We start from the raw sequence: 26,591 nt of genomic DNA on the forward strand, positions 1-26,591 counted from the left end.
AAAAAACAAAAAAAAAAAAAAAAAAAAAAAAAAAAAAAAAAATTAAATAAGAATGGAGTACTCATGAGGCTAAAGCAAATTTGAGCATTAGGGCCCTCTCCTGATGGGCCATGGAAGGGCCGTATCATTCAAAAAAAAAAAAATAGCTTGATATCCTTTTCTCAAATAGTGTTGTGATATCTGTACAGGCTTCCAGTCTTCCCCCAGAATGTGAATTTGATTCCTGCTTATCTCCCTTGTCATACTCAGTGCCTCTGCTGTCTGCTGAAACAGTCTGCTTTGGGAAACAATTTCCCCACATTTCATACTTAACACCACGTCTGGACTGAAACTTTCTCTGGCTTCCGCAGAACATGATTACTCCCTATGCACGACACCTTCTTTGAAGATCTTCTAGGACATTTGTCATAGGCTCCCTGGTGTTGTTTTTATTGTTTGTGTGCATATTTTATCTTTCCTACTGAAATATAAGTCACTTTCAGGATGGTACTTGCTTTCCTGGCCCCCACAGTGACAAGTGTATTGCTTTCTAGAGTGCATGCTCCCACTCCATGCATGTTGTATGAATGGATGAAGGATGAATGTATGCCAAGAGCTTCTTTTTGGGATCTTCTTACAATTCCTGGCTTTTTTGTGTGTGTTTTGGGCAAACTCTTTATCTTAGTTTTCCAAAAATAGGAAATTGCTCTCTGTCAATGAGTGTTGAGGATTTTCTAAGTAGAAGCTTTGAAAGACCAGATATCCTTTTTGTTGTTCAGGGGTCATAAAGGATGCATTAAGGGAGTTGCTAGAAATGCTATCTCTTATAATTTTCCTGTGATTCTCCCCTGTGGGACACTTTGCCACTCATTTGAATGCTTAAAAGGTGGTTGGGTTGTTATCAAGTCTTTCCTGGTAAATATTTAATCAGTAAAAGCCTTCTTTAAGCCTTTCTAATGGTGCATGCCCCAAATAATACAAGAAATAATAGACTTCTCTCAAATGTATCCTGAACTACCTCTAGAAAATGCATAAATCCCTAGATCCAAGAGTGCAATTTTCTACCCATGATAACCTAACAATTCTCTTTTTTGTTAGATAAATTTCAAAGCACTCTTTTTTTCTATTTAATGTAAATAAAACTTATTTTTACCTATTGAAAATGTAATGCACGCTTGTTGTGGAAAACACACAAAAAATACACGCTAGGGGGAGAGGCCTATATGTATCCTCTCTTTTGTAGATTTCTGAAACATTTTCACCAAGGTATTTAGTAGAACATCACTGGTAGAACATCAATAATTCCACTGTATCTCTGCGTGTGCCCACCTGAGATCTTAAGATGCTACTTTAGAACAATTGGAGAGGAAACATCACGTCACCAACCAGTAGGAACAGCCTTATCAATCTGTCAATAAATACGATTAAGATGAAGCTAGGAGGCCAGAAAAACAGGTGTACATATGTTAAAGAAGGTGAATCAGAGCCTTGGTGGACCATGCCTTCAGAATGATCTTATTTGCATTCAGGCTCTACTTAAAGTTCAATTTTAATGAGCAGATGATATTCCGAAAACATCCATTGTTAAACTTTTGGAATTTACATCATTGTTAGTTTTCTCCAGTAAAAGTTGCTTTTGGAAAATACTTAAGTTTCAGGAGAAATCAGGGAGGCTCTACAAGCCAGGTCTTGTGTTAATGGAGCCTGGACCTCCTCTTGAGAGGAGGGGATCATGTGGGGTCCTCAGAAAGGATCCTGTGCCACTGAACATTTCCTTACCTGCTCTGCCATGGCCGTCAGAGATCTCTGCCATCTCACGGACCACTCACTGGCAATGTGTGGATGACACCCGCATCTCCAGTCTCAACCCCAAATACCATGCCTGTACTGTGAAAAACCATCTCAATGTTGGTCACTTCCTTCAAACTCAATACGACTTATCTTACAAACATCCTTATTTCTATTGAATGTACCACCAACCATCCTCTTGATATGCTCAGGCCATAACTGTAGTCACTTTTGGATCTTCACTGTCATTTGCCTTCTACTGAAATCTCTCCTCCATCCCTCACCAAAACGAGTAACAGGTTCTTATTAGTCCTTATAGTCACATTTAAGTCTTTTATTCTCTTGCTACATGTATTATCATGTCTTTCACATTGGACGGTGGCCATCTTTAGTTATCCCCTTACTGGTCCCACCACCAATATAACAAATAACCATATTCACCACATTCTATCAATGTTAACTTGCTGTTTCCTTAACATCCATTTTTTAAAACATTCTACAGGCGCCTGGGTGACTCAGTCGGTTAAAACATTCTGGCCCTGCCCTAGCAGGACCTGGCCTCATTTGCCTCACCTTCATCTTGGTCCTGTTGAATCCTGACTACTGCTCCATTACCAACAGACTCATCTACATCTTCAAGTTCACCAGATATCCCCTTTACGTTCTGACTTAACTGAGAGCTGCCTCCCCTGGAAGAGATCACTTCCCTCTGCTCCGTTCTTCTTAGTGGTGGCTGTTTAGTCTCTCATATCCCATGCAGCTCACAGTAATAAGGTGGGTTTTGTGTCCCCTGATTTCTGCTTCCAGACCCTTATTCTGCCTCATTCAAAAAGTTTTGTTTCTCTTAGCCTCGTTCATATGATCATAGCACTTCTCCCCCTCTTTTTCTATCAACTAAACAGCCTATCATTCCCCCTTGTTGAAGACATTGGCTCCTGGGCTCAAAATCTTCCTCTCCACACCAAGCTTTGCCATTATCCTAAAACGAAGTTGAAGCTGCACATGAAAGATCCATGTAAAGCCCTGGTATCTCAGTTTCTTGGACCTCCAATGGCTTTCTTTGCCTCTCAACCTCATCTGGACCTTTCATGGCCACTTAAAAGTGCTACACCTCCAGTATCATTAATTGAGGTATTCTCATTCCTAGGTTCATTTCAGCTTGCTTATCAGGTACCTACAAAAACCTAATGAAGCTTTCCAGCCAGTGGAGTACTCTATGTCTCCAAATGCATCAGCCCTCTCTTTACCTTTATCCCGCCCATCTTTACAATAGAGCTCTTATAAATACTCTAAATACCTCCTTCCCTTTATCTTTTTTGCCTTCTCCATATGGTAAAAACTCAGACTTTGATGAATCCGTTTATCTGTTTCCCTCTACCTATATCTTCACATCTGTGGGAAAGACTATTCTACCACAAAGTCATGATTGCAATTTCTGATGGATGCTGATAACCAAATCAGAATCCTCTAGGTAACTCTTTTATCCATTCTACAAAGGTACTTCTAGCCATCTTCACTCTCCTCAAAACTGTGACCCACTTAGGTCCTCTCTACAAGCACTCACAAACTTCTTAGCATATGGTTTTGTCTGTCCCCTACCTTCCACAGAAAATGGTTGCCATAGATAGGGATGCCCTAAATATCCTACTATATGCCTACAACCCTAATTCTATCTTTACCTAGCTACTTTCCTTCCCATTACAGTGGGATTCTCGCACAGAGATGCAGGACACTGAGGCTCTTCTTTCCAGGAAGCAGCTTTATTCGTGTTGGCATGGACTCAGTAGGCTAAGACCCCAAGCACAGTGGGGTATAGCCTTTTATGCAATTTCTACTTCTTTGTCTCTCATTTATGGTGACAGATAGTCGGATTGGACACAGTCCAAGTTATACTTGTGTCAGAGTTATGCACATGTGTATAGGAGTTGATTGGGCCACATTGCACGTTGCCTTCTTTTGTTTTGATCCCCCCTAGGGAGGGGATCTACCACACCATCACCTGCAACAAAAGTGCTGTATGGCCTCTTCTCTATGTTCAACGACTCCACCTATGTTTGGGTGACCCCTATTCTCCCCATCTCCATCTTCTTAAATTCTTGGAGACCACTAATTACCGACATCTCCAACTTTCAGGGCAGGTGTATTTCTGTATCACCTGGTTGTTTCCTTCTTTCAGCATCCAGACACCTGATGGTATTTTTAAAACCTTTCTACCAAGGTCTATTCACATATGCAAACAGCCCTCACAGACAGGCCCTAAGATGACTCTACTCTGGCTCTCCCTTGTAGGTAACCCACCTCTCACCTCTGGGCAACCCTGACTCTCCCTTTTTGCCCTGAGAAATGCTAAAAGCATGGGTTGATCCCTATACAGCTCCTTCCCATTGCCTTCATGTACTTTTCACAGTCTACTTCCACCAGTCTCTCAATCTTTAGATTTATAAGACATGAGTCAGATCTAAGGCAACTGTTTAATTCCCTACCCAAATTAAGGAGACACATATTCAGCACTCTCTCTCTCTCTCTCTCTCTCTCTCTTATGGTGAAGAGGGGGCATCACTACACCTGTGTCTTTTGGAAGAGTTGGGATTTCCAGTCTTCCAAAGCTATCTTTAAATATCTCTGTTCATCTTCTATTTGGATTCCTTATTGCCAAGCTTGAGTCTAAGAGACAGAACCCTCATGCCTAAAACTCTTACGCCTTTGAGGTAGGTGAGGGGTTCAGGTGTGTAACTAGTTTTTGATGATCTCCTTCACAATTCTGGATATGGTCTAACAATCTCTTTATAATATACAGTATTGATTGCTTCGTGCTGTATCACCAGAAACTTCCATTTAACAAAGCAATAATTATGTAAAGAAAAATTGGAGGGAATAATATGGAGGAAGAGATTCTGGGCATGCAGTCTATAGTACTCTACCCGTACAACCTACACATTTGTGTCTTTGGCCCCTAACTCTCCCTTGAGCATTAGACTCTCCGATCTATCTGATGCTTTGACATCTTCATTTAGGTAACTCAAGGTATATCCAATTCAACAAGGCCCAAACCACCCATGATCTGGTTCTCTAAATCTAATCTTATCTTCCCTCGGTGCCCTCTAATGTGGTGGCTAACACCACAATTTGACTTTCTTTCATCCACTCAAACCCATGATCAGGACCAACTTATTTAGTTCCTAAAAACGTCCATATCTCTTGATTGATACTGCTGTCATCTGAGCTCATCCAGCTAACCATCACCTGCCACTTCACTGGTCTCCCTACCTTTACTCCTGACTGGCTCCAGACTGTTCATTGCACTGTAGCCTAAATTATCTTTATTAAATCTAGTTTTCCCTCCTCTATTAGGGTCCAGTCCTGGAAGAAGAAACCACACAATGATTTGAACAGGGAAGACTTAAATTTTTTTTTTATGTTTATTTATTTTTGGGAGAGAGGGAGAGACAGAGCATGAGCAGGGAAGGGGAAGAGAGAGAGGGAGACACGGAATCTGAAGCAGGCTCCAGGCTCTGAGCTGTCAACACAGAGCCTGACACGGGGCTCGAACTCACAGACCGTGAGATCATGACCTGAGCTGAAGTCGGACGCTTAACTGACTGAGCTACCCAGGCGCTGAATAGGGAAGATTTAAAACAAATAATTGTTAACCATCTTTTGCTAATTCATTACTAAGAGAGGATAAATACTAAAGAATACCCTAAGGCTAAGGGGGAGTACCCAAACTTGGGAGAGAGCCCTCCTACCCAAGGTCAGGAATCCAACTTCAGTGGGGAGGATGTGGGGATGTGGTTGCAGCCCACTAGATGGCAAGAAGTTCACTGGGTTGCCTTGACCAGAGTTAATTCACAGCTGGGGGGTTGAGGTTGACAGCCAGAGAACTGTGGGTTGGGGCTGGCAAGCTAGAAGTCTCCTGGGGTACTGCCAGACTAAAGCTGGTGGGTAGGAAACCATCTACTGGTATGCTAGAAAAGGCTGTTCATGGTGAATTCTGCTGAACTCACCGGGGGATTGGCTGTGGCATCAGTAGGACTCACTGGAAAGCCACCAGGAAGCCACCTGCAGATGATACTGCTGTAGATGTTGGGAAGTTGCCTGAAGCATCCTTGGAACCTGGTAAAAAGCTACCCTTGAGGGTCCCTCTGAAACTTTCTGGGCATGAATTCCACTGGTAGCTCTCATGCCAGATGAGTACTGCAGAATCAATAGAGAAATGACACTATAAGGCGCTTGGATGGCTCAGTCAGTTCAGCATCTTGACTCTTTATTTCAGCTTGAGTCAGTTCACAGGATCGAGCCCCATTCCTGCTTGGGATAAAAACTTAAAAAACAAATCTCACCGGTACCAAAAGCCCTTTCCTTCTGCGGTATCTGTCTGCAACCTCTACCAGCAAAGGAGAGATGTTTACAAGATCCATCTCTAGTACCCAAGCAAGGACATGAAGGGCAGATTAGGAGCTGAGAGGCAACACACCGACAACTGCCATACCACTTGTGCTGAAAACTCCTCTGTTTCCCATTTTTATTGCTCCTTGGCTAAAATCTGAAGTGTTCCATACACAGCGGTGGAATGAATGTGTAGATGAATGAACACGTGGGCCCTTGCAGTACCCTGTGGTTGTCACTAATGTTGCTCACGAAATATTCCTGGCTCTCTGCCTACAAGGCAATGGTAGGATGGGACTTCTCCATCCCTTCGGGTTTGGGTTGGCCAAAGAGTTGTGAATGACAGGTGAAGTGAGTCCAGTGGTGTGTTGGCAAATGTTTAACAACTGGTTCTTTGGAGCAGGGAGGGAGCCATGATTTGTAGGGCTTGCCAATTTCTGCGGTGCAAGTAATCCCACCTCGGATGATCTCAAGCTACCAACTTGACATCGCTGAGTGTGAAGTTGGGAAAGAAAGGCCACAACTGGCTCTAGCCCACCGCTGCATGATTCATTTCAGCGCCAAGCCGTGGAATGGCTGGTGTGAGACCCTCCGGGGCTTTCTTTTGCTTTGTCAAAGTTTGAGACAGTGGTACCACCATCACTCTATCGAGTTAGATCCCTGTGTGAACATAAAGAACAGAGCTCCCTGTTTCCTGGCAACAAACAGGTCATATGAATAAAAAATACACTTTTTTTGTTTGTTTCTTTGTTTTAAGTCAGGAGAGTTTGGGGGCTGCTCCCCTCTTTAGCATAACCTAGCCTAACCTGCATGATAGTCTAGCTGGCTTGATTGGAGTGCTTTGTACTCCTTCCAATTATTCTTTTATACTACTGCCAAATGAAGTTCTATAATTATGTTTTCTTCATATTTCATATCTAATTAAAATATCTAATGGTCCCGCTCTGTCCCCTGCCTCGCGACAAAAATATAAAGTCCCAACTTTTTGGCATGGAGCTCAAATTTCTCCCAATGTGTCTTCACACTGCATTTTCTACCTTATTGATCATCATTACTTCGTACGAACGCACCATTCCTCAGAATTTTCTTTCCTTTGGCTTTTTCTGGGCTTCACCTTTGCCTCAGCCTAGTATTTAGCACAGTGATGGGAACGTGAGATGTTTGTTGAATGTTCTTTCAGCTTATCACCATTCGTCTTAATCAACCAATTCTGATTTTAAATGTAATAGTAGAAACATAATTACACAGGGATCTAGAGAGAAAATTTTCTGGTTACCTTCAGATGAATGTGGAGTGTTTCCAGGGTCTGAGGGTGTTCGTGAAGCAGAAGAAATTTCTCTCCCTATGAGCGATAAATATATCTTAAACACACACCCATGCACACACACACACACACACACACACAGAGTAATGCTTACAGAGAGAAAAGTACAGTGAAGATAAAGTTGGAGAGAGAGAAAGAAAGAAACCAACAAAAAGACAAGACAGAGGAGGAAAGGGAGTGACAGGCAACCTAAACTGAAAAGACTAGGGACAGTGATGAGAGGCAAACTCAATGAGAGTTCCCCAAACCAGTGACTGGAACAGCACAGTTCACAAAGGAGTGGGGAAAGCATTAGCAAGGAAGTGTAGTGCAGACTGCAGTGAGACAAAACAAACCACTAACATTGCTAATGTGCCAGGCCCTGGGAAAAGATCACCTTTCCTTTAAAATTTTTTAAAAATGTTTATTTAGTTTTGAGAGAGAGAGAGACAGACAGAGCGCGAGCAGAGGAGGGGCAGAGAGAGACAGAGAGGGAGATACAGTATCCAAGGCAGGCTGTCAGCAAAAAGCCCGACGCAGGGCTGGAACTCATAAACTGCGAGATCATGACCTGAGCCAAGGTTGGGCACTTAACTGACGGAGCCACCCAAGCACCCCAAAGGTCACCTTTTCGAATTCTTACCCTTCTGTGAGGTGCAGGTGTTCGTTCCGTTTTTCAGAGTTAGAAGTGAAGCCTTGAAGATGTTTTGTAATGCGCCCAAGAACTCAAGCTAGTGGACCCTGGTTCCTTCTGCACCCTCCATTCTTCCTTCTTATTTTTTTTAATTTTATTTATTTATTTATTTATTTATTTATATTTTTGAGACAGGGAGAGACAGAGCATGAACAGGGAGGGTCAGAGAGAGGGAGACACAGAATCTGAAACAGGATCCAGGCTCTGAGCTGTCAGCACAGAGCATGACGTGGGGCTGGAACTCACGGACCGCGAAATCATGACCTGAGCCGAAATTGGCCCGCTCAACCGACTGAGCCACCCAGGCGCCCCCATTCTTCCTTCTTCTTGTAAATCCTCAGGTTTTGCTTGTCCTTCTTCACGGCGCAGGGTGCCTCAGTCCCAGGGGATGAATCCCCTCTGGCCCAAGTGGCTCCTGATAATCCCACCCCTCCTGCAGTGACTGCTTAAGGGGTGTGCACCTGACCCAATTCCAATCCAGAACGCACAGGAGGGAGGCTCTGGCACTGCCGGGAAAAGATTTGTTCCTTTCAAAAAGAGACCCAAAGAAGAGACAGTGTCTCCTTTTACCGGATGCTACCGCGGCTGACTGGGACATATGCTGTAATGTCGTTCTGTCTCCTAAAGACAAATGCAAAACACTAAGGAAGGCCAAAATGATAATGATAATCATAGTAATAATAATAGTAAGTTATTATTATTATTATTATTATTATTTGTATTACAAAGAATCTGGGTCTGTGATGACTTCCTCAAGTGACAAATTAACTGTCCCTCACTCCTGATTTCTTTAATTTCTTTACCGTGTGAGGTACATGAATTGCGGTTTTACATTACTCGCACCCTAAAGCACACTAAATGATAAAGCAAAGACTTCAATATAGGTTTTTTATACTCCAAAGTCTGTGCTCTTTAGGATTATACATGCCTTGCCTGTATGGGCATTGTCTGATGTTCAACAATTACCCTGGGTCATGAACCCAAGGGTAAATTGTGTCATACGTGCTACCTTATATTCTTAAGGGAAAACAAAATATGTGTGTGTGTGAGAGAGCGTACACACACACACACACACACACACAAATTTATGTCAGCAATTTTAGAAAAGGATTTTTTAAAAAACCGGTCATGACTTCAAAGGATAAACTTCAATTTCTTAAGATCCACTCACTTAAAAGGGATTCCTCCTCATCCTTCAGGATTCCTCAGATGTTGCTGGTGATTATGGCCAGCCCAGATGTATCATTCTGTGAAGACACCACGGTCCCCATATACTGGATGTGAGTGAATTTTAGACATTTAGTAAGTACCGTGAAGTACGTCAGTTCCTTGCAAGATAAATGTGATGTGAGGTCAAAGTAACATCATTCATCAAATTGAATAACCTATTATAATGGCTTATAACGGTGATGATTTATTTTTAGTGCTCCCTCAGTTACTCTCCACCTCTGATAATAATTCAGATGACAAGAGTAGAGTGTAGTTGATATGATGTATACATCCAAGTGGTTGACTTGATGTCTCTTAATGGTCAAGAGTCATTATGGTTATTGAAGAAAGAGATACTGAATGTAATAAGCAGTATGAATTTTAATTTATAACTGTATGAGGGCACTGAAGTAGATGGGTGGCTTTAAAAAAAGTAGGAAAAGGGGCGCCTGGGAGGCTCAGTCAGTTGAGTGTCTGACTTTGGCTCAGGTCATGATCTTGCGGTCTGTGAGTTCGAGGCCCCGCGTCGGGCTCTGTGCTGACAGCTTGGAGCCCGGAGCCTGCTTTGGATTCTGTGTCTCCCTCTCTCTGCCCCTTCCCCGTTCATGCTCTGTCTCTCTCTGTCTCTCAAAAATGAATAAACGTTAAAAAAAATTTTTTTTTAAAGGTGGGATAAAACCTGTGAGTTCACATTTTAAAAGAATCAACCTGTTTATACAACTCGATCTCTCATCCTAAATGTGAACACTGAAAGTTCCCTCGGTCAAAAAATGTGGAGAGACTGTAAACGAAAGAACTAGTGGTGGAAGACAACTTTCTTCCTCAAGAAAGATACACAATTAAAGATATGCAAGATGTGTGCATGACAAGACGTGGGCCATGAGAACCAGTTAGTGATATTGTGTCGGCGTTACAAATACGTTCGGAGGAAACGTGGGTCTGTTCAGTAATCCTTCACAACTTTTGATTTGTGGGCATTCTCCAGGTGTCTTCTGGGGTGACAAGATTATCGAACTGATCTTGTAAGTAAGGGATTCATAAAGAGTTATGAGGGAAGACCGAACACATTTTTAGGTGAGAGAAATGTCATATAGGAACCCGGGAAGACTGACCAACTTACATTTTGGTAGCATTTGAGTAAGACTGGTACCGAAGATGATATTTGGAGACAGACAGGAGGGAAGTTGGTGAGACACGGAAGCGATACAGCGATGTGTCCGTGGAATCCAGGAATAGGCCATTCAGGTTAAAATGTTATGCTGCCTTTTCCCTGAGAGGTATCACTATATCAGTGGGAAAAGCCTTGGAGTCAGAATCTGAAGACCTGGGATTAACTATTTATCCCATTACTGCCTCCTCACTTATAAAATTGGAATGGTGACAGTATCTATCCCGCATTGCCACTATGTAAATTAAGTAGGATAAGGTATGCAGATGTATCCAATTTCATTCTTGACACAAAGAAGGTGTAACTTTTTGCAAGTTACCCCAAATTAAAGCATATACAACCCAAACATGCTTACTTCTGACCTATTTCTTGTTAAGACACTATCTACAAAGGTCATTATTAGAAAGTCAGCCTGTTTGTAGCAGATCTGCATGGATTTATTGAATAGCCAGAAAGCATAGCACATAGGTCTTCAATACCTTTCTTCTTAAATCCATTATTTGATTGTTGAAATGAATACATTTCAGTTGTGCTGAACTGAGGAAGTCCTGTGAGGCCAGCACCTTCCACAGAAACCCACCAGCCCCATACCAGCGGGCTTCCTTTGCTACACCCTTGTCAGGCAACAGGCGGCGCTGTGCTGGGCTGTCTGTAAATGGATTTCCTGTAGAAAGGCTCTTTTTCCAAAGTTTCTACTGAGCAGTAACCAGCACTGTAATCAAGCTGACATCACTATTTATCTTCCTCCCAACCACTGTAATTCTTCTCGTTGCCCACAGAGTGTTGTGGCCCAATTGCTTTCAAAGATCTTCTCAGGAAATGCTCTGTGAGCAAATTAAAGGGGAGGCAGAAATAACTGATAATTATTTATGCGCCAAACAGCACACTGCCAACTTCTCCTGTGGTCACAAAGAGGAAGCGTTCAAAATGATTGAGGGAGCCTGAGTGCACACCCCACAGCCCCAGTGGCTGCAGCGGTAGAGAGGGGACTTTGGTGGTGAGGATCAAGGCAAGTGTGGGTATCAGAGGCTCATGAAATGTAAACACAGACTAGAAAATAAAGTTTTCGTCCTTAATTTCCTCGTCTGTGAATTCAGAATAATTACCGTGCTTTTCTCAAAGGCAGAGAGAATGCTAAAAGGCAGACTTGACATTTGAGAATAACACCGTTCAGTAGAACTTTCAGCGATGTTGGAAATGTTCTGTATACCTTACCATCCAACATGGCAGCCAGTAGTCACATGTGGCTATTAAGTATGTGCAAAGTGGCTAATGTGACTGAGGAACTGAATTTGTAACTTTGATTTTAATTCAAATGGCCACATGTGCAAATCCAATGAATATTGGATAGCACAGAGAAGTTATCCAATTCAAACTACACTTCTTAAGCCCCATTCAAGTGTCCCACACCTATAATCCAGGGGAACGTTTGTCTGCAAACCTCCAATGATGAGAAAATCATGGTTTCCCATGATGGCCCCTTCCACTTCGGGCCCTTGCAAAGAGAGAGGTGAACTTATTATTGTCTTCAAGTCAGTCTTTTGACACTGTCGTCCCAATGCTTTCTTTTGGGATACTCATAGAAGTCATTCTGCAATCTAGCTGCAATGTAGTGGGAAGGGGAGCTTTTGAGAACTTGAAAACATTTAATATGTCACTGGTTAGTCTATATTCCAGACAAAACATGGTTTGAATACTATCTGATACTTAAGAGCACACCTTGTGGATGGAATTAGACTCCCTGGTTCTAAATATTGGCTTTATTATTTACCACATACACAACAGAGGACATATTACCAATCATAATTCCATTTGTGATTTCCCTTACCTACGCAGAACATAGTGGAGCTGAAAGAATGAAATAGGGCTGAACATGTAATACCATCAGTAGAGTGCATGGCCATTGTAAACATTCCAAAAGCATGAGCACCTCTTATCGTTATTGGTCTCCTCTGGATGTGCTCCCATTTATGAATGCCCTCTTATGCAATACCCAGAACTGTGAAGGTGTGTGCACAAGAGCTCCATAAACTAAAGGGCTGTAAAATATACGATGTATTGGTTTTTCTCTTATTGTTATGGTCACTGGGGCTTCCCTCTTACTTTAGTTGACATGGTGTTTTGAGATTCTTCCATATCCTGAAGTAATGCAACTTCATGGCTGGAAGAATCTTGGGACCTTTTATGGGTTCAAGCCTGACACACAGAGAAGATTTCACAAACATTTGTGATTAAAATATTAACATATTTCCCAGTCTCTGTTTATGAGCTGTTCCCTTCCATCAGGCTAGATGCCAGAAAGAGTTGGAGGAGAAATGCTTAAAAGGGCATAGCCACAAGCATTTCTCCTCTTTCATATGGCAGAACTTATGCCCATACCTCAGCCAAGAAGTAATTGAGTTACATTTCACATATCAGTGGCACTGGGAAAAATACTTATGGGCCACCAAAAACAAACAGAGCAACAGAATAGTATTAATGCAAGTATGTGATCACCAAAACCATATCCTCAGGTGGTAACTCCTAACAGGAAGGACAGGCAGAGCCGGCATTGTGTGGGAGTCCGCTCGGAGTGGCTTGAGAGAGCTAACTGTTGAATTTTCAGGAATTTGGCAAGCTGGTTGACCTCACAGTGGCAGTAGCTTGAAATTGGCCATTGTGGGAGTTTTCATATCATGGAAACCAGCAAATGTTGTATCCCCCACCATCACCATCTTGAGCCCTCCTTTCCTCTTCCAATCTCCCTTGCTTTGTATGTATCTCATTTCTGCCTTAAATGTAAAACTAAGGGACGCCCACTTATTTGAGTCGATCAAGACATTTTGGAAGCTTTGATATTACCGGATCATCTTGGACTAAATGAAATAATCAAGCACCCAAAGAGGAAAACCTTAGAAATTGTGTTTGAAATATCTTTGCTCACATATCTAGCAGGCTAAAATTTCCTTGCATTAGATAGGTGCACCAGATTAGACACTGACTTCTAATGCTGCCCGTGACACGTGATTCGTGGTGGGATCCTGGGGAAATCATGTAGCTGTAGATTAGCTACCTGGGCAGTGATCATCTTCTCACATCTTTTCTGATATGGAGGTTAATTGGAAATAGGGTCTAGATTACACTGGCATATCTACAATAAAATTTCATGAATGTCTCCTTGATGGCCAACTTCACCAGCATGCTGGCCATGTGGATTCTATCAGGAAAGGCAAGTGCATTATGGAAGGCAATAGCCAGCTTTAGCTCAAAAGAACCAAGGAATAATGCCAAAGGAGCAATATCAATCATCATTCCAGTGGGGGAAGGATGAGGCCAGAGGCAGTGGACAGAGCAGCGTTGAAGCCGAGCAGTGTCGTTTATGGTCTATAAGGGATCCACCAATTCACATCCGAGGCAAGAGTGAAATGTCTATGGCAAGTGCAATCTTGATCAAAGAGGAAAACAGTCAAAGCAGTTCTGAACTGATAGAAGAATAGATGGATCAATGTAGATACATTTGGGGAGTGTAGATACATAGTTGGCCTTGAACAACATGGGTTTGAACTGTGAAAGGTCCACTTAAATGCATTTTTTTTTTACAGTACAGTTCTGTAAATGTATGTTTTCTTCCTTATGATTTTCTTTTTGATTAATTTGTTTTAATTTTCAAGTTTTTTATTTGTCTGCTTAGTTTTGAGAGAGAGAGAGAGAAACAGCATGGGAGGGGCAGAGAGACAGAGAGAGAGAGAGACAGAGAGAGAGAGAGAGACAGAGAGAATCCTGAACAGGATCCACATATCAGTGCAGAGTCTGATGCAGGGCTTGAACTCATGAACTGTGAGAGCATGACTTGTGCTGAAATCAAGAATTGGATGCTTAAACAATGGAGCCACCCCGGTGCCCCTCCTTATGATTTTCTTAATAACGTTTTCCTTTCCTCTAGCTTACTTTATTGCAAGAATACAGTATATAAGGCACACCACACACAAAATACGTGTTCATCAACTATTCATGTTATTGATAAGGATTCCAGTCAAACAATAGGCTATTAGTAGTTAAGTTTTAGGGGACTCAAAAGTTAGATTTTCAGCTGCACAGAGGGTCCACGCTCCTATCCACTGCATCATTCAAGGGTCAACAGTAGGGGCGCCTGGGTGGCGCAGTCGGTTAAGCGTCCGACTTCAGCCAGGTCACGATCTCGTGGTCCGTGAGTTCGAGCCCCGCGTCAGGCTCTGGGCTGATGGCTCGGAGCCTGGAGCCTGTTTCCGATTCTGTGTCTCCCTCTCTCTCTGACCCTCCCCCATTTATGCTCTGTCTCTCTCTGTCCCAAAAATAAATAAAAAACGTTGAAAAAAAATTAAAAAAAAAAAAAGGATCAACAGTAATTGTGAATTACAGAACCAAGCATCACTCCAGCTGCAAAAACAATGTGCAGGAGAAATTGAACCCAGACTATAGCATCTTACACTGTCTGTGATGAGTTAATTTTGCCTTGTGCTGTCATAAGGTCCACGGCCCCTGTTCAGACTCGTCTGTTGTCCTGTTCACAGGAGCCAAGTGCTGTATGTCATGAGAACTGCACCCAGCCCACAGCTGACTTTGACATCTAGTGAAGCCACTATGAAACACCCCAAATCATAGAAACCGTATCGCCTGCCTCACTGAGACATTCTGTTTTTCTTTGGTAAACTGAGTCCTCACTAGCTTGGCTGAGCAAAAAGCTTGTCTCTGAGGAACTCTCTCCTTGCCCATCCTTGTCCTCTTACATGGAATATTCATTTTGGGCAGAGAAATCCATGTTAGATCTTGCATTGGAGAACGTTTTTCTTATTTTTTTTCCCACTGCTTCTTTCTTGTTGACAGAAGGTCAGACTCCAGAATACCAAAGTGTCAGGAACCGGAAGGCAGCAGAGGGTTCAAGAAAAAAGTCAGAGGGACCAGGGTTCTGGCTTTCTAGGTGGCATGTCAGTTGATTTAAGAGCACCTAATTGGGCTAAGAGTCAGGCTCAAAGGGACCACAAATCACTGAAGTGTTTTATCATTTTTGTAAGTCTGTGAAAATATATTTTGTATGCTGAATACTTGACCCTGGGCGTCGTGAATAAAATTATATTTGACAACACTTAGCAAGTGCTGTATTGTTAGTGGGACTTTGGAGCCAATAATTTCAGAGTAATTACAATGTTATATGGGATGAGATTTTAGTGCAATCTTTTATCCCATCTTCTGACTTCTCTGTACTGTCTGTCTGTGTAAGGCAGGGAAGCTACTCCCTTCAAATCTTGCAAGTTCTGGCTTGTTATTCTGTGAGCTGTTACACAGAACTTTGTGTTTGCAAACCCCTTTGTAATCAATTATTAATCTCTTCCAGGATCACTCTTTGGTTATATGAATTCTTTCTCTTTTCTCTGCCTTTTTTTTTTTTTTTTTTGGTCAAAAAAGCTATATAGCGGTAATATTAATTTTGTAAAATAAAAGTCATTCATAATCCCCAAACCCTAATACAACTTGTCTGTCTTATTTGTATATAAGTGTCTAGGTTTTGCCTTTATGAGCAAATGCTGCAACAGAACTTTATGCAAAATTTAATATTTTCAAGTTAGCAATGTATCATGAAAATGCCCTTTTTCCTATGTAATTTTGACATATAATTTTAATATTGGCTATATTTATGCAAGTCAATGTACCATAATACATAAAATAACTCTCCATAATTGAACATTACGGTGGTTTCCAGTTTTCACTGTCACAAAGAGGGCTGGCATGAAGGGATTTTTGGAATGAGTTTTTTGTTTGTCTTCTCCCCTGATCCTAACAGCATCTGATAGGCAATAGGCACAAATAAATATTTAAAATGTTAATTAATGAGCGATAGTTTTGTTTCCTTCTAATGAATTATTTCTTTAGGATGAATTTCCAAGAATAAAAGAGATTACTGAATCAAAGGGAATAAACATTCTGAAACTCTTTTTTTTTTTTTAATATTTATTTTTGAGAGAGAGACAGAGAGTGAGTGGAGGAGGGTCATAGAGAGGGAGACACAGAATCTGAAGCGGGCTCCAGGCCCTGAGCTGTCAGCATAGAGACTAATGTGGGGCACAAACCCACCAACCGTGAAATCATGGCCTGACCCAAAGTTGGATGCTTAACCGACTGAGCCACCCAGGCACCCCACATTCTGAAATTCTTAATATGTTCTTGTATGTTCTTGTACGTTGCCTCTTAAAAGACTTATATCAACTCTTTAAAGCTTTCTAATATTTCAAATTTTGGCTTGGTCATCAAAACGGTACCTCTAATGTTTTAATTTGCATTTAATTGCATTTAATTTGCACATCATATTGTTCATGGTTATTTTACATGCCTGTTTCCTCCACTGGATGTCTGAAAACTATCTTGATCTGTCTCCAATCCCTAGTGCGCAGCACAGGGCATGATATATAGTAGAGACTCGATGAATATTAAGTCAATGAATTGCAGAACACTTTTGACCATTTATGCTGTGTAATTTAATTTTTTGGAATATCTAAAAGGAAAAACAAGAGTAGTAGTTAGAGCAAAATTTCCAGCCTCTGCTTTCTATGTCTACGGGACCAAGTGGGGTAATATCTAGAAAATGGATCTATTAAAATCTCTGGTCTCATGGAGTTGTGGCGAGGGTCATATGAGCTAATGTAAATAACTGCTTGGCTCAAACACTCAACAAATATTACCTGTTGTCTCTGGCCCATATATCTATATGGTCTTCCTGCTTACTTAATAAAATTGAATGAGCTTTTACCATGTTGCAAATATTAATTTCTTGTATGTTTCATCAAATTTAGTGAGAATTTTTTAATATTGTGTACTTTTAAATTTTTTATTTTTTATTAACAGATTAATGTATTTTTGAATATTTTATGTATTTGAAATATTTTATGTATTATTTAGTGATTTTTTTTCCCTTCTTAAGTTGAAAAGGTCTTGATCATTTCCCCAATGACCTGGTTAATATTTTATTGAACTATGAGTATATCTTTAAAACAAAAATTTAGGGGCGCCAGGGTGGTTCTGTCGGTTAAGCGTCTGTCTTCGGCTCAGGTCACGATCTCATGGTTTGTGAGTTCGAGCCCTGTGCCCGGCTCTGTGCTGACAGCTCAGAGCCTGCTTCAAATTCTGTGTCTCCCTCTCTCTCTGCCCCTCCCCCTGCTTGTGCTCTGTCTTTCTCTCTCAAAAATAAATATTCATTTTTTTTAGAAAAAACATTAAAATTTAAAATCTATTCTGCACTTTAGTGTAAACTTAAAGGTAACTTAAATGTGTTTTGGAGTATAGTGTCATATATAAGCCGAAAAACTTACTCTTCTTTCCTTCAATTTGCTATTTCACTATTATTGATTCTTTCTTATTTTCTTGATTTGAACGTGTTAAGCACTCATGCAATATTTCAGATATTGACCCATTCCTGAGGACTTATACCTTCATTTTGGTGCCAGTGCCACACTGCTTAAATGACTTTGGTTTGTAATATATTTTAATATTTAGCAGGCTAGGGTCCTCGGTGCCCCCTTTCTACCATAATCTTACTTGGTGGTTTCTTTTAAGTTTATTTATTTATTTTGAGAGAGAGGGTATGTGTACATGTGCCGGGGAGGGGCAGAAAAAGAGGGAGAGAGAGAAAATCCCAAGCAAGCTCCACACTGTCAGCACAGAGCCCCACGGGGGGCTTGATCCCATGACCGTGAGATTATGACCTGAGCCGAAATCAAGAGTCAGATGCTCAACTGACTGAGCCTCCCAGGTGCCCCCACAATGATCTTACTTTGAACTGGCTTTTGAACATCCTGTCTCACCAGTTTAAAATAAGCTTGGTTGGAATTTTGATCGGAATTGTTTTAAATGTATGAATTAACATAATCTGCCTATTGAAAAAAAACAAGAGTCTTCACTTTGGGGAATGATTAACAAAGAAGGCTCTGTTGTATTTAAAATTCACATGCCACCTTTCCTCACATTTCCTTGTAAGTATCTTATGGTTTTTGATTTTGTGAAAAGTAACCTACTTTGCATTATTTCCTAGGTGAATTTTATACATATATTCTAACGCTATCCATTTCTGAGCATTTCCTTTGTGTCTGATCATTTCAATAAATGCTTATTTATAATTCTAGCATATTGTATATTTTTCATGTGTATAATCATTCTGTCTAGCAGTAATAATACCTTTGCTTTCTTTCCCAATGGGAAGTTATTATTTAATGGTTATTATTATTGTTTAATAGATACAGAGTTTCAATTCTGCAAGATGAAAAAAGTTCTGGAGATGGACATTGGTGATGGTTGTGCAATGTGAATGAATTTGGCGCCACTGGACAGAGTGTTTAAATGGTAAACTTCATGTTATGTATAGTTTGCCACAATTAAAAATAAATTTTAAAAATTGCAAAATTATGGTGATTGTTGCTGTCCTTTTTCTTACCGAACTTAAGGTATTAAGGTAATACTGTCCCAGATCCATGTTGAGTTGAATAGCACTTTGGGTTGAAAATAGAAACCTGACTATGAGAGAGTCTCTCTATTCTCATATAAGCTTTTTATTTGTACAGTACTACGTTCTGTCCACTGCTTTTTCTGCATTCTCTGATGGGTAAATTGTATGGTGATAATCGACTTTCTCGGGTGAATTTGCAATCACATAACACTGTCCGAAGATCTGGGATAGACCAGACCCTCTGCTGGAAGCTTTGTTTGCCCTGGACACAGCAGGTGAATTTTGTGGATGCTGTGGTCCAGCAGTGCCCCAGGCCACACAGCACTGATGGCTGGAGCCAGGATTCCTTTCTCCTGACTTCCAGAGTAACTCTTTTATTTCACTACTGGCATTGCATCCTACTCATAGACATGATGGCCTTGATGAACAGGGTGCTTTAAAGAATGTTGAGCCAACATTTTAATAACCTGCAGAATTTGCATAGCCATCCACAATGTGTTCCCCTTCTTAGCAGGAAGTAGATTTTCTGCACACTCAGCTCTCCAAGGGAAGAAGCCATGCCCCTTGGGATGGAGCACCTATCCCCAGGGCTCTGCAGTTTCAGCCACCCTCTACTCAAAGAGGAGTGGGTCAATGGCCACTTGTCACCTGCTCACACTGGTGTTCCCTGTTTTCTCTGGAGATATGCAGATTTAGGGGGATGATGGAAGAGAGCACTTTTCTTTGGAGAAGTGAAGTTTACATCAAGGCATTTAGTATGAAAGTTGCCTACCCAGTCCTCCAGTGGGTTTAGAAATGCTGCAGGATGTGAACAGCCTACTTGATCCTTGTAGGATTCTCCCTCTATGCATAACCAAATTTTAATTTCCATTACAGTAGTTTATAAAATGTTTGTGTTGCCAGGACTTGAATTATAAGGCAATTGATTCAATGGGAATAAAGATGCTTTGTGCTTTAGAGTTGCAGCTTGGCAATAACCACATTATTTTTCCTTCAGGAGTATCAAAAGTAAAGGTATTTTTATAGCTATAAAAGAATAGCTATAAAAACTCAACATCGCTGAGCAACGCAGTTTTGCTCAAATGGAGCTGGTGTGCACGAGTAATGACTTTTCCTCTTCTATTCTTGCCAACACTGTTATTGGCACAAAGACTCTCACTCACTTTTCCCGGCTTTATTATCTGATGAACTAAACTCAGAGACACTCTGAGAATTGCCTTATAGCTAGTCTGGTGGCTCCCTCCCCCCTCAGCCTGAGTTGCTGGTTCCGAATGCTAATTATAGCATTACCAATACAGCTCCAAGGGACTCAAATCACACCCCACACAGATCAATCAAGTTATTGATAAGTAGTGTTGTGAAAACCCATGTACAGAAGTAACACATTTAAAATAATTTTTTCGTAATGTCCTCCAATGAAATTATTTTAAGTGACAAAGGGAGAAAGAAAGAAAGAAGAAAGAAGAAAAGAAAAGAGAAGAGAAAGACCTTGTATTTGTTTGCTAGGGCTACTTTAACAAAGTACCACAGACTGAATGACTTAAACAAGGGAAATCTATCTTTTCACATTTCTGGAGGCTAGAAGCTCAAGTCCAAGACCAAGGTGTCAGCGGGGTTCTCTTTGAGGGTGGTGAGGAAAGAATCTGTTCCAGACCTCACCCTTGGCTCATACACGGCTGTCACCTTCCTACCCAAATCTTCCCAGTGTCTTTGTTTGAAAATCGCAGTGAACTTAGCCTTATAAAAAGAATGTTATCATCTGATCATATCTTTGCTATTATTTTTTTATGCAACAAAAGATTATTTCCTCATTGAATGTCTGAAACAATTTAAGAATGAGATTCTGATTTCCTAGACTAGTAAACTATAACATCTTTGTGAATTTTTTTTGGTCATACGTCTGTTTATGTTTTTTATTTAATTAATGCATATTGGTATTTATGGTCGTTTTTTAGTATAGTTGACACACATTGGTTTCAGGTATACAACTTAGTGATTTGACAAGTTTATACATTACAACGTTTCTGGTTTTTTTAAATAAGACATATGATTTATTGCCTTTTTCAAATTTAATAAATATTAATGTAATATTCATATGAAGTTAACATCTTTGATATTGGTTGTTTACCCTTTCTCATTTTTAAATGGTCCATTTATTATTTTCACTATATTTCCATTGTTAGATTTACCAACAATTCGTCCTTTTATTAGAGTTTTCAAAGATGTAGTCATGATATTTATCATTTCCACTGTTTTTGTACATTTGTCTAAATTTCTTTCTTCAGATGTATATATTTCCTTCTTTTAATTTTTCTTGCCATGTTTATTCATTTATTCTTTGAAAATCCAAACTCAATTCACAAATTTTTAACTTTCTCTAAACACACACACACACACACACACATTGATCTCAATACCATACGATCAGCTAGTCATGAGTCCTATAAAGGAATGTGGCAATTTTACTTTTATTGTTGATTCTTCTGTCCTTATATCTTAATTAACTGCTAAAGCACAAGTTGTGCAAGAGGGTAAGATTCTTTTTTTTTTCTTTGAGATTCTTTGGTCTAATCCTTGAGGAAGTGGCTAGTAATAGGTTGGTATTTCTAGATGCATCCAGGGCTTCTACAGAAGGTTGTACAGTTGAAACTCTGCACCCCCGCAGTGGTACCACAAACAATGTGCAACTCTGAGGAGGAGGGAAGCTCTGTGAATAGCGCCATTGAGCTTACGCTGTGCACCATCCACAAGAAGGTATTTAGGAACACAACACACAGGTGCGTGCCTTTCTGTCAATAATTGCAGTCCCAGAATTTCATCTTGAGAAATAATTGCACAGAAGAAAAAGAAATGTGTTAACCCTTATCCATGGTGATGACAAATTGGGAACATTTATCATATTTTCGTTTTTAGTATCCACAATTAGAAATGATCATAGGGGCGCCTGGGTGGCTCAGTTGGTTAAGCCTCCGACTCTTGATTTCAGCTGAGGTCGTGATCCCAAGGTCATGGTATTGAGCTCCACATTGGGCTCCACGCTGAGCATGGACCCTGCTTAAGATTCTCTCTTTCTCTCCCTTCTTCTCCCTCCCTCTGCCCCTCTCCCTTGATCTCACATGTGCTTGCTCTCTCTCTCTCTCACAAATAAAAAAAAAAGATCATTACATTTCCATAAATTTAGATATAATGTATCTCAAATACACAAGCTATTACACATTTATTACTAATGTTAATTAAGAAAGAAAATCCAAGCAAATATCTGAACTTTATTAAACTTTATTATATAAAACTTTATTATTAAAGCAAGAATTATAAATTATATCCTCTCACTTATAATACCTATATCAATATCCTTTCACGTGGCCCCAAATTAGGATATATTAAAAAGTAAAAATAATTATAGATTTTTTTTCTGTAAAAGTATTCCCCAGTGTTATAGTGACACATCTTTTTTTTTTACATGCAAGCAAAAAATAAAATAAATAAAAAATAAGAGCTGCGGCTCCTAGAAAATTAACACTTGGTGCATGTAAAGTCAGAGTGCTATTCTTTGGACTGAAATGTGCTTTTTTAAAAGGGCATTTCAAGAGTGATGAGTGATCCAGCCTGGTGTCCCCTCCCTGACTTACTGTGGAATACGTGGCTGTGTTCTCCATTGTCACAGGGTGTCCCGAACTCTTCCTGTCATTTTGTGTCTTTGTACCCCTCTGAATTTTCCAAGACCCAGGATATGAAGCTCCCCGACCAGTTAACCACAGTCAGCAAGGGCAGGGGCAATTTTCTGTCTCCTACCAGCAGCGATAATCCATGAGAAGACTGGTTTTCATACTGGGAAGTAGAAATTGGCAGCAGGTGGCTTTCTGTCATGTCGACAGCATCTCATCGAGCTGGCACCTCTTTCTAAAGCACAGCAGGAACATTGCTCACTTGCTGATCCGTACGTGAGGACATGCCGTTCTTTTTTAAGAATTTCCCTCAAATACTTGCCTAATTTGTGATGAAATCATGGGCAGCCCTCGACCTTAGTTAGAGCGTTAAAACAGTGTAATCAGGTCACCCAGGTTTACCTAAATGTTCTTTGAATTCAGTCATGTTTTATTTCAAGAATCCAGGTTATATATAATGGAGCATCTGTTGTGTATGGCTTCAGGGAATTATAAAGCAGATTTTCCTGATAGGATCTGGGTAGATTCTCTTTTTGGATCTCAAGACCAGTACCCTGGTGAATGCTAGTACCCTGAAAAGAAAGAACACTCTATGCATAGACAGACAAGATTTTTTTTTTAACTGTGCAGTTCCCTGCTTTGGTATAGACATCAGTGATAGTTAAGCCAGGACATAGTTGAAAAATGAATGTAAACATTTGATTCCAGGCTGATTTATTCCTCCGAAAAACAAACACACCATAAATGATAAATGATAAACACGATGTCTTGAATCCAGTAAAATCTCAAACCCTGTTATTTGGAACTGATTGGGTGCTCCATAGATGATGGTTTCGAGTGAGCTCAGAAAATAATCACTTGAAGAAATAATTAGTTTTTCAATTTACAAATTTGATGTAGTCGGTTGCCTCATGTAACCCCTGCGCTCTCTCTCTTCTATGGTTTTCATCAATTTTATACTTAGTATCTGTCACAAAAATGGAAAGACTTGGCCAAACATGATCTAGAGATGTGACACTGCCTTAACGAGAAGAGGCATCTCTTAAATCCATGCTAATAATGTTTTCAGAAGTCTCTTGAAGGTTTGAACCTTTTTTTTTCCCTTTCATTTCCACTGCCCTAAATCCAATCCTCATGCCTTGACCCACTAGGGCTCGAGATATCCTGGAACCAGGAGAAACAAGTGACGACAGACTTCTCCCTGCAGACGTTAACACCTGAATCAGGCAGTTTTCAAGAGCAGAAAAGTATGAGCATTTTCACAAGCAGAAAAGCAAGGTCAGAGCTGGGTCAACAATCAACATGGACCAGCCAATGTGAAAAATTGGTATCTGGAGTTTTCAGTGTCTATTTCCCACCAAGATGCAAGAGGCAGGGAATGACTTAGATACAGGGATGGGATTTGGATGCCAAATGGACAAAGAATGTCAAATATGTACTACAAGTCCCAATTATAGAACAGACTTTTGTTAGATGCTTTATATGTATCTTCTTATTCATTCTTGTAATAGCTTGTTATGATAGGAATTATTATTATTACCAATACAGAGGTGTGAAAATCAATGTTTAGAGAGAATGCCAACATGGGTCTAACAGATAACAAAATATGTATAGAAAAGGGACTTTTAAAAAATGAGAATTTTTCCTTGCAGTCGATCTAGGGGAGTAGCAAACTCATTCAGAGCCCAATCCAGAGCCTAAAGTTTATAGGATATAATTTTATGGATGGAGGGTCAAGAGAATATGTTCTGCAGCAACACATTTATTTCTCCTCCAATATTTTTAATTGATGAATTATGTAAATGAAAATTATGGGGATCAGAATGGTTCTGGAGACTGACTTAAGTGATTTATAGCAGATTAATGTTCTGGAAAAATATGCTTGGCAGGGAAATTGGCCCAGGCTTCTCATGTGCTGGAGACCAAAATCACCCATTTTCTTGGCGAAGGTACTTGTAACAGAATGTCACATTTCTCTACCAAACAGCTGGTGCATGACACATGCTGTTAAGGAATGTAAACCCCACTGACTTTATTACAAAGTTATGTTTGAGTGGTCAACACGGTAAATCCAAGGCCAACAGCAGGGCACAGGACAAGATGCCAAATTCAAGGCAGGTGAGTCCACCTTCCTTAGGGCTAACTGATATGTGCTCCCACGCTGGACTCCAGCCATCATTTCCCATTGGACGTAACACCTTCGACAATCAGTCACCAGTAAGCCCGTTAGTGCTTCCCTGCAGGACATCATGATGTCCTCTCTTAATGGAGGTAGAATTCTAGAAAGCCTGAGCTTCAAAGATTCTGAAGAGCACTTCCCTAGCACATAACAAATTGTGACAATTACTCTGCATGCTGGTCTTGGACAGGCTGCTTCCACGTGGGAAGAAGGTGTTTCTATATGATGCTTTCTTACCCAGAGGACAAGAGATGTCAAGAAGGAGGTATGGCCTTAGTTTATGGTACAGAACAGGAGGTGCACCTGTGGGACCTCCCCCTTCTTTCGACAAGAACATTTGCCCTTACGCACGATGCCTTTAGCGATATCCTATCACATTCAAGACTTCCTCTGATGCCCGCTGAGCCTGATTATACATTTGCTAGTTGCATTCTTCCAGAAGCTAAGCCTGAGGACTGGATTTGAGTATAGGTTATTTCAAAAGTGACTCCACGGAGCACCTGGGTGGTTCAGTGGGGTAAGCATCCCACTCTTTATTTCTGTTCAGGTCATGATCCCAGGGTCATGGGATCAATCCCTATGTTAGGCTGTTTAAGATTCTTTCTTAGCATGGAGCCTGTTTAAGATTCTTTCTTTCCCCCGTTCATGAGCTCTTTCTCTAATATAAAAAAATAATTAAAAAAAATTTAAAGTGACTTCAAGTGGGTAAAAGAAAACCAATAGAGGGAATGTGAATGGTAGATTATCTCAGCAGGTGACTGAGGCCCAGTCCTATGGGGGAGCCTCTGAGAGAAGTAGAATATAGGATGTATTAGTTGATTTGGGCTGCTATAACAAAACACAGAAGTTTTTTAAACAAAACAACAGAAGCTGTTTAAAAAAAATTTTAAAGACAACAACAGAGGTTTATTTTCTCTCAGTTCTGGAGGCTATAAAGTCCAAGATCAAGGTGCTGGCAAATTGAATTTCTTAAAAAAAATTTTTTTAATGTTTATTTACTTTTGAGAGAGAGAGAGAGAGAGTAGGGGAGGGGCAGAGAGAGGGATACACAGTATCTAAAGCAGGCTCCAGGCTCTGAGCTGTCAGCACAGAGCCCGAGGCAGAGCTTGAACTCACCAACAGTGAGATCATGACCTGAGCCGAAGTCAGACGCTTAACCAACTGAGCCACCCAGGCGCCCCTCAAATTGAATTTCTGGCGAGCACTCTCTCCCCAGCTTGGAGATGGCTGCCTTCTCACTACATCTTTACATGGTATTTCCTTGGTGCCTGCCCATGGAGAGAGCACGAGGAAGCAAGCTGTCTGGTGTTCCTTCTTATAAGGACACTGATTCCATTGGATCTCCAAATACAGCCACACCAGGAGTTAGGACTTCAATATAGGAATTCTGGGTGAGGACACAGAGATTCAGTCCAAACAAAGGTAAGGTCCCCACACGAGGCAGCCAGAGCACGCCCTCTAGTCCTGACATGGGAAACTGAGGCACCTTCACCAGGTGAGCTCCAGAGTGGGCTGAGGAGACAAAGGCTGTGAGGAAAGCAGGTCCTGCAGCCGGTGGGCCTCAGTAACCAGTCCTGGGCCCTGGACCCCTGGACACGGCCCTGGGCATTCGTGCCTGGATTCTCCCAGTGTTTCAGGGGTATCTGCCTCTGATTGCCCAGTACATGCCCAGTACATGCCCCCCAGAAATGGATCAAGGACAGAGTGAACACAGGGAGACCGTAAAGGAAATAAACCTTTATATTCCCCAACATGAAATATGCCACTGTCT

This window comes from Panthera uncia (assembly GCF_023721935.1).
Source record: "Panthera uncia isolate 11264 chromosome B3 unlocalized genomic scaffold, Puncia_PCG_1.0 HiC_scaffold_1, whole genome shotgun sequence".
Taxonomy (NCBI): domain Eukaryota; kingdom Metazoa; phylum Chordata; class Mammalia; order Carnivora; family Felidae; genus Panthera; species Panthera uncia.